The 9,923-nt window shown below is 39.4% G+C and overlaps 1 pseudogene; it reads right to left on the bottom strand.

Annotated features, from left to right (window-relative positions):
• Nucleotides 1–579: 579 nt before the first annotated feature.
• LOC149401125 (uncharacterized) lies at nucleotides 580–9,544 on the bottom strand (annotated as a pseudogene).
• Nucleotides 9,545–9,923: the final 379 nt, after the last annotated feature.

Here is a 9,923-nt window from a genome sequence, read left to right as displayed (position 1 = left end):
TTTATACAAAACTTCATATTCCAGCGTTGTTCTTTCAAACCTTGAACCTAATGACCTGCTGAAATACACAGAAAATACGCTACTTATTTTTTTCCATTAAAAGCCTAAATTTAATTTTTACAACCGGACCCTTTATGCGTATTTTCAAAACTATCCTCAAAACAAGACGAAAACAGAACAAGATTTGAACTTGAAATATCATAAATAGGATTGGGCTACCGGTGGTTACTTCTATTTATAATCAAATCATTGATTTATTTTTTTAAATAACTACAAGCTACCATATTACGACCTCAGGAAAAGTAGTCACCGGTGGTTACCCTATTAAGTTTCTTTGTTTGAGGATGCCATATATATACAAGGAATTACAAAGTTTTACTTGAATATTTTTACAATGGGACATGAATGTTGATGGAACGATCATGGTAATGTGCAGAGACAAATAGTATATAATCATGTTTTAATAAAACACTGACATAAATACCATACATATCTATAAAATAAAATAAAAAAAACCACCAAAAAGTAGACTAAAGAGAAATCAGACTTGCATGGAACGCAGATTCTTCACCTGATAAATCAATGGCTGAACAGTGTGCCAATCAACTTCTTTCTGTCTTGGAGAGTTTTCGAGTCTACAAATATGGCATTTCTAGTGGTAGATCTAACACGACTTTTTCCGGAAGAAGTAATTACAACAAGAGGATTTTGAATTTTCCTCAAACCAAAAGCTAGACTATCGACACTACAATCCACATTTCCGAGTTTCAGATGTCGAAAGAAGTTGAAGAACTCCCTCGGAATCATAGAATCGATTTCACACCTGTCCAAGATCTCGAACAGCAAGTTGTAGTACTTCCCAGAGTTCGCACAGATCAAGAAGAGAGAGACAAAGAGTCTGAACACTAGCTCGGATTGGAGTTTAACATTGCGGTTGTTACGGAGAAGCCCAGCGACAGAACTGGCCACAAACTCTAAAGCATCATTGCAGAATTCTGATTGGCCATAATCTTCTTGGAGATCGACTGTACCATTCTCATTTGAATCCCGGTTGATTATCCATTCGAGAAATGAAGACTTGGTTGATAAGAAACAACCTCTCAAGCAGAATATCATGTTCGTTAGGAGTTCAAGGAGGTAAATGATGCAAATCGGAGATAAGGACTCGTTATCTCCAAAAGAAAGTGCATTGTACGTCTGCTTTAGAGCTTCATGTAACGCTTGAGCCACCAAATATTCCGAGCTCTTGTTCCACAAGCTTTCAACAAACGATGCCCATACTGGGTATTCATTGAACCTGAGACAGATCTGCTCGTACGTTTCATCACTTAGCTTCCCCAAACCACCAAAGACAGCCATTACTATATCTCCTATCTTTCGATACGAAAGCCGACTCTTCCGTTTGATTCTACGGCAAATTATTTCGTCGAGTACTCTTCTCAAGTTCTCCGTCTCTCTCAGCTTTGTCATTTGCACTGTCGACGCGCTTCTCGGATCCATGGGAAATAAAGCCCCGAGCAAGTAATTGGCTGATAGCTCAAGCATCTTATAATCTGATGACACTTTCTGTTCGATAATAAATTTTGCTACCTCAGACATACAAACAAGAGGTTTAATCTGGAAATGGAGAGGCAAATGTTTCCGCTTCGAGAGATAATACAGGGCTTTGAGCTTCACCAGCACCTTATTTGCAACCGACTTAATTTCAGATAACCAATAGCTCCGAGCGTCTTCAGCTAACTTGTCCCACCTCAAACTGAAAGAGTTTCCATGTTGCTCTACGTTTGCTTTAACCCAACAGGCTCCGTGAACGATAAGATTGAAGATCGGATCCGTATTTCCTGTCCCTTTTGTCACCGTCACGCCAAAGTAATCCAAATTGAACTTTGCATAAACATTGGTGTTATTTCCAAGATTACCGTTCTGAAGACACTCGAGTATCTTCACAATCTTTCCTTTCCACACATTCCAAAAGTCAAACAATGTGTCCACACAGCATTCATCTCCTTGTAAAGTATCTTCCCCATCTTCTCTCCATGTATATCTTTGCTCGTTAAGCAAAAAATGAACGTCCAAGATTTTTCTAGAGCATAATATCACACCTCGTACGCTCGAATGTCTTTTGGAGTCGTTCAACAATCTCTTCAGCGCAAACAACGCGACATGTTTATCGGCTAGGATTTTCGCCTCCGTTGAGACAAGCTCAAAGAATTCGGCCGAAACATTCTTTGCCAATGCTTTCGCTTTGTCGAGAAGCTCGTTCTTGTCTCCGAAACACTTCAACGGCCAGCCAGAATTCTCAAGCGTCCAAAGAGAGTTCGCAAGCACGTAGAATAAAATAACCGACGATGCTTCTTTAAAAGACTCTGCCTTCTCGAGAAGTTTGGCCATGAGGAGTGTCTTCCCCATTCTCTTCGCCACGTTCGCGGCATTTAGAAAAAATCCCCATGCGGTCTCCAATTGTAAAAGCTCGTTAAGGAAACGCTTATCATCTAGAAACGAATCCTTTGAACTAAACGACCTCACGAACTTCATCATCATTGTGTAATCTTCGAGCCTTCCGTAATAGAGCGCCGCTTTTTCTAAAAATTCCTGCGCTGTGACTTCTACTTCGTCTATGTATCCTTGGACTTCACGTTTCCATGACGAGATGTAATTAAACCCTTTGTCGTATAATTTTCCCCGTTCACAAGCACCCAAAAAGTCACGGAAAAAGTTTCCCTTGGCGTAAGCAATTGCGGCTCTCTCGAAACACCCTGCTCGGGTGAAACACTCTCCAGCTTCTGCCAGCCTCAAGGCGCCACATTTTTCCCAATAAATCAGACCTTCAAAACCAATATTAATTGTGCATACAAAGAAAATATTAATATAATCTTAAAAGTGAAGGAAAAAAAAAACAAGCTCTTTGTTTAGTACTTAAGGTACCTGCTTCTTTGTACTCCTTTGAGTCGTAATAACATTGAGCAGATTGTTCATACTTTCCGATGGACTCAAATATCTCAGCGGCTTTCTTGAGATACGCGTGCGATATTGTAGGATTCGAACTATATATTTGCAGTGCACTAAACTGGAGGCCGGCTTGCTTCAGCTCGCTTTTCCCAAAACGCATCTTTTCCTTTTTGAAAACAAATTTTGGCTGGCCCGTAATTTTGCGCATGAAAAAGCTGAAAAATGGAAAAGAAAATGTAAAGCTTGAAGTAAATACAAGCAAGATAATACTGGACAGTTACTTCATGCCAAAATCAAGAACAGTTTGAATGTATCAGTGACAAGGCCTGAGTAAAGAAAGAAAGATGACCTTGATGCCGCACGAAATCCACTCTTCTCGGGTGCTTGAAACCTGAATCTCCTTCATCATTGCGTAGTCAAATCTTCTAGCTTCAACAATTTTAAGTTTTTTCCAGTAATCGTACAATATGCTTTGTTGTAGCGCATCCGTGTTCTCAAATATCCATAACCTTTGTCTCGTACGAGTAACTGCAACGTACAATTGCTTCAGCTCAGAACACAATACTCTATGCTTCGTCTCGCAGAAAACTGGGAAAGATTCAGTTTGATTTTCATGAAAGTGTGGAGCTTTACTATTCATGTACTCTAACATCACTCTCCATTCATTTTTCGCAGGCGATGAGGAGAGAAAATTAAACAGCATCACATCCTACATAAGAGAAAATAAATTAATTAATAAATCCCTTATGTGAATACGATTAAAATTCAGTTTTTATCTAATCACCTCAAACTCAAGGCCTTTGCATTCCTCGATTGTAAGAACTAGAACGTGCTTCCCAATAGAATTCAAGACTGTATTCTTAACATTGTTGTCCCTCACTAGAATCACCTGCTCTGCCCCGAAACCGACAAGATTCAAGGTATTCTCTTGAGAGTTTGAGAACATCGAAGAGAGATCATTTTCACCGCTTGAATATTCGACCAAGACCGGTGTTTCTCCGTCGATGAGACTCATCTCGGGGCTAAGGAAGTCTATCGATTGCGGAAAGAAATGGAAGAGAAGGTCGGTGACACTCTGAGCCAACTTCAATATGCGGTCATGGGTTCTAAAGTTCTGCCTCAAATGAAACGGCTCTGCGACGAGACCTTTCTCTCCACGTCTTGATTTCAACATGAATTCCCGGTAGAAAAGACAACGAATGTCCTCGAACCGGAAATCGATTCCCTTTGCGATCGTCTGCGCCGTATCGCCCGCGAACACAAACCCGTCATCTGCATTTCTGCAAATGAACTTGAAAAGCGCGATCTGAGCCATGGTCAAATCTTGAACTTCATCGATGTACACAAAGTCAAACTTATCACCCCGGTATCCATCGACTTTGAGTCGACAGTGCAGATGAGACACTAGATCAGCCCAATCATACTCATCGTTCGCCGTCTTTTTTTCTTCATATTGTAAGAAGATTTCATATATTTTTTCACATTCGTGGACGCTTATATTTGATGCCCGGCTTCGACTGTGCAGAAAGTAGTCCTTTCGACTAAGGTCTCTGTCATGAAGATTCCCGCGTCTCAGGCCATCCTTTATGTGTGACATTATTTCAGAAAATACTTTCAATGGTTCGAGCCCTCTTGTCAAACCCGTAACAAAACGAGGCCAGTAAGAAGAACGAAACTTCTCAAAATCAACACATTTTGTTCGTACAAAAGTTTCCAAGGCCATCGATTCTCTTCTTCTTCTGGAACTATGAAGTGAATCATCTTTGATTCCGGAGAATTTATCGAAAAATGAATCTCCCAGTGTTCCATCCAGCATCATGAGAAGCTTATTGAATGTAATGACCAGAGGGTATTCTTTCTGAGGAAGATCCATAAAAGAATTTGGTATTTCATGAAACTGCGAAAAATCATCGATATAATCACAAGGAACCGGACAGGAATCTTCTCTGGAGATCCCAGTATCCCCAAATCTACACGACAAAAAATTACAGTTACAACACTTGAATTATGTAACTTGTGCAGATAACTTATTATTAATCAGAATCTCAAAATTTAAAACACTATAGTAAGTAACCGACTAAGCAAGGCAATAAGGGAAGAAGCGTACTCTAAAAGTCAGTTGATAAGGCTTCAAAACATACCTTTTCAGTCCCATAACATTTTGTTTGACTGCGAAGCATAGTCTAGGATTGTTTGTTACGAAGATTTGCCGCAAAAATTTATCGTCGGTCTCACAGATTATCTGTTCATCTTCGGTCCTAATAGCGCAATCATTGTGGTCATGAAAGCCTTGTGAAGCAATGTGATATATCTGCTCTCTCTGGCACAGCTTTCTGATTAAAACCGTGGTCTTTCCTGTTCCAGATCTACCGAGAATAAACGAACTTCGTTCGTATTGGATGATCTCAATTTCTTTGCTCGTCAATTCAAACGGAAGTTCTGATTCTGTACCCACGCAGCTAGACAGCACTTGACCAACCATTCTAGAAGACAAGGCATAGAATTTCATGAGTAGTAAACTATCACTCACCTTCAAACCGTCATCCATCAAGCTCGAATCCTCCAAAAATTCCTCATCGCGGAGCTGAGCTACCGCTTTTTGTCTGGCTTTAAGTGGTTTCTTATAGCGAACAATGTTTCCGGAGCTTTCCCATCTCTTCGGAATTTCCAAATTCCTGCAACATTTTAAAACATGCAAAAGAGATATCAAAAACATCTTAGTCGAGCTAGTCACAAGGAAAATAAATTTATGTAAAATTATGTTATTGAACATACCTTTCAACACATGTTGTCTTGCAAAGATTGAGAAATTTTTCGGTGTAAGTCAGGAAAAAGGTATCCAGGCTATTCATTAATACAGGAACGTCACACAGAGGCAAAAGATCCCACACTCTCAAAACTTGAAAGTACGAGTGTTCCTTTACTATATCCACGGAGAAAACTACACACAGATCTTTAACCTTAATTTGCTTCAAAACATGTCCTGATCTCTCACAAGTCACATTCACATTACTCCTCCTTGGTCTCCAGCCATTTGCTAGCTTCACTAAAATATGAATAACTGACTTTTTGAGATCAGCTGACTTTATTTTAACAAACGATTTCTTAAAGTTGTCGCTGAATAGAACCTGAGGAAGAGGATAAAACACATCACAGATAAAACCATAAACCATGCACCAATGAGAAAACCAGAAGAATAAAAAAAATATATGGGTAATCGGTGTGTTTGTTTTCAAAATTCGGCAAAAGCAGCCTTGCATTCAATTGTGATTTGTCTACTTGTGTGTTGAGATATATATATATATATATATATATATATATATATATATATATATATATATATATATAATGAATTAGTATTAAGATTTCTATTTGACATGGAATTGTAGATGCTCTAAGAAAGTGACTAGAGAAATATTGAATACCTTCCACAAAGCATTTGAGAAAACTAAACTGTCGGCGACAAGAAATTTGTCCAACTCATCAAGCTCTTTCTTCACTTCGACAACAAACGCTGCAACCTCATCGTCTTCCTCGACATTATGGAAATGTCCCCGTTCCTTAGCATCACATATGATATCATTCCAAATTGATTGACTCTTACATAGGGTTCTTTCCTGCCCCATAATCCATAGACAATGTCTGCGTTGACATAGGAACGGACTTGTCACGACTGATCAAACATATTTAACGAGATGAAAATTAAGATATGAAAATAAATACCTGGCTCTAGTCAGAACTAGATTAGTCATCTGACGGTTAGAGAGATACTCAATTGATCCCTTGGGATTCGACCGGACGGTAGATAGTATCAGAATATCTACCTCTGTACCACGCAACTCATCGATTTGTATTGCCTGAACCTCGAATCCGTCGAAACCACTGTACTTATTTCCGAGCTTCTCTTGTATTTCGATTACTTGAGTTGTGTATGGAGATGTGATCCCGATGCTAACCTTTTGTTTATTTACTTTCCAAGCTAAATAGAAAAACATCAGAGATCAGAAGATATTGTAACAGGTGATACCATGTGAATAAAGATATATAATAATTAGTTATGTACCCTTGTAAAGGTTAAGGATGATCTTCATAGCAACGGCAACCTCGATAATATTCTTCCTGCTGCGATGAATATCATCAATATCTTCGGTACCACACGAAATGTTGATGAATGAATAGGGACCGAATAGCGAACCCGGAAGATAAGATTTCGCGTAACTTTTTTCTCCAACATTCGGCGCATCGGAAATCAGGTCATTATAAAACTTGGTTCGCGGGAACACACTAATCAGAGGATTCATTCGATACTGAGAGTTGAGAACTTGTTTCGGATAGCCGTTCAAACTCAAGCGCGTGAATAAACTTCTTCCAAATCCAGAATCAGCGGCAATCTTTGCAAAAACAAAAGCCATGGAAAAAAAACAGTCAGATTTTGGATGATCTATTTCAACAAGAACAGCTAACGAGTATTTTGGATACTTACTTTGCTAGTAATAGAAGACGGCAGTTGACACTCGTCACCAAAGAAAATAGCATGTTTGAGCCCAGGCAGTTGCAAGGATATCAATGATTCACATTCTGTTAATTGTTGGGCATCATCGATAAGTAGAGCACTAATCAGGTTTGTTCGCACTTGAGAAAGCTCATATGAACTAGACGCAGTGCAGAATATTATCGTGCTCCCTCGGAGACACAGTTCTCTTACAGTCGATTCATTCAATACGGATGGCATTAGTTCATCAAGGGACCGAAACAGATCTTTCAGATGAGGAAGAATGGAGATGAAATGATCCATTATCGAGTATGTCGCATTCGTGTCTGCTGATGACTGAGCTTCAAACAAACCGGGAAGCGAATCCATCGCTGCAAAAACACGGCCTGTCACAGAATTTCGAGAAAAATGGGAACGGAATATTGAGATGAATCGTTGTAGCGATAGAACATTCGAAGCAAACATCTGTTCTTCTCTTTCAGAAGCACAGTCTTCAAGAAATTCGATTGTTGATGTGAAAAAATGCCTCCATTCCATGAACGGTCGGAGAGCGTCCAAGACCTTCGCAGCGCGAGAGCTCAGCATTATTTCTTCGATATCCGGATCAGCCTTCACCCGATTTTCGTCTCCATAAAATACAACGTTATTCAAAGAACACAAAGGAAGACGATCCACAGATTCCTCCGACAACCGTTTCACAAATTTTAGAAAATATCGAGCTGATGCCATAATTGAGTGAATCGAGGTGGCGCATATGATAGTTTTACATTCCATTCCCGATAGCACAAGAACCAAAGCGCTAAGGGTATGAGTTTTGCCTGTCCCCGGTGGCCCCCATACAAGTTTTACCAATGGCTCGTCGTCGCATCTAATACTACACACTGAGCCCAAAACCACCTTCGTCTGTGACTCGCTAAGCTTATTCGATAACGCGTCAAAGATAATACCCACCGAGCAGCAAATTTTTCTCTCTTTAAATGGCTGTTGAAATTGTGAAAAATTAAACGAAGTACACAACTTGGAAGCATAATAAAACGAGTACACATTTAGGAAGCATATATATATATATATATATATATATATATATATATATATATGTATATATATACACCTTGGGATGCAAGATATTCTTGATAAGGGACATGTTTCTGTTCAAACGCAGAACGCTCCATATCCTTTCATGAGTCTGTACGTTCGCCAAGAATACAGCAAATGTCGGTGTATCCCCAGCAATCTTACCCTTAGATTCATCAAACATGTTTGACAACTTTGCCTTAAACGAAATGGAAATGTCATTCCCGTCCCCTGCGTTAACCTCGTCGACACTCACAACCGAGGCAATAGTCCAAACCTGCCGTTCTGCTCCCAAGTCCAATGCTTCGTCGGGTACGGCATCGGTTAGGACAAAGATATCGCCGGGGGACAATGCGTGGGACGTCTTTCCGGCGATTGATCTCCAATAGTCAACGTTGACTTTGTATGTCTGAACTTCGTTGTAGGACAATCTCTGAAGAGAAGTGACACGGGCAAAAGGAGCTCTTGCCATGTCACGGAGATTCGCCGAAAGCAAGGCTCTTGTCTCTTCCAATAAAGGCCCCTTAAACGACTCAAAGTAGTGATCTTCGGAATGGAAGGATAATGGAATTCGTACCACCTATATTAAGAACCCTAATATATCAGTTCAAACGTTCCGGATGAAATAATCACATAATAAAAATTGTAATTTAGCAACATTCTCGTAATATCATTCTTAACGTATGCTCATCACTGAGATTATCAATCAAAAACTAAAATACGTTAGAAGACCTGCATGCATGGTTTGACTTGTTCTTCTGGAGAAGAAGAAAAAAAAAGTCCAACAGTCAAAGGTGAACTATTATATAGTCACTTGTTAGTCTGTAAAACGGCCATAGAAAGCAAGAATTAAAGTGGAAACAATATAAACAAAAACAATGAGAGAGAGAGAGAGAGAGAGACCTGGTGTTTGTATAGCTCTTCGTTGAGAATATCCTTCAGACTCCAAGAGAAGACAACAATATCTATCAGGCTGTTATTGAGTTTCAAAATTTCTCTAGACTTTCTTGAACATTCCCCAGCTTCCATTGTCATAACTCACAACCTTTGGCCAGCAATTCGGACATGCAGAAAACAAATTTTTTTTTCTCCTGATATATGTAATTTGATATGCTGCACACATCAAATGATGACACTGATGTGAATTCCAAGATATTTTATTTTGTATTTTTTCAAGGTTATCAGGGCTAGCCTATAGCTAGTACTACACACTAGTAGTACAAAAAGAAGTTGAAGAGACGGGTAAATCTTGGCAAACGAGCCTCGGGGAAACGGCCCCGTTTGGTTAAGTTTTCCATTCCTGTTTTCTGTTTTCTGATTCTAAATTCTAGAAAACAGTTTTAGAAAAACTGTTTGGTTATAAATTCAGAAAACAGATTTAGAATCATGTTTCTGTTTTCTTTGAAAT

This window comes from Urtica dioica, chromosome 4 (genome assembly GCF_054948205.1).
Source record: "Urtica dioica subsp. dioica isolate 48M chromosome 4, U.dioica_male_clone48M_v1_H2, whole genome shotgun sequence".
Taxonomy (NCBI): Eukaryota; Viridiplantae; Streptophyta; class Magnoliopsida; order Rosales; family Urticaceae; genus Urtica; species Urtica dioica.
The sequence above is the reverse complement of the archived record's forward strand: the minus strand, read 5'-3'. Positions and strand labels throughout refer to the sequence as shown.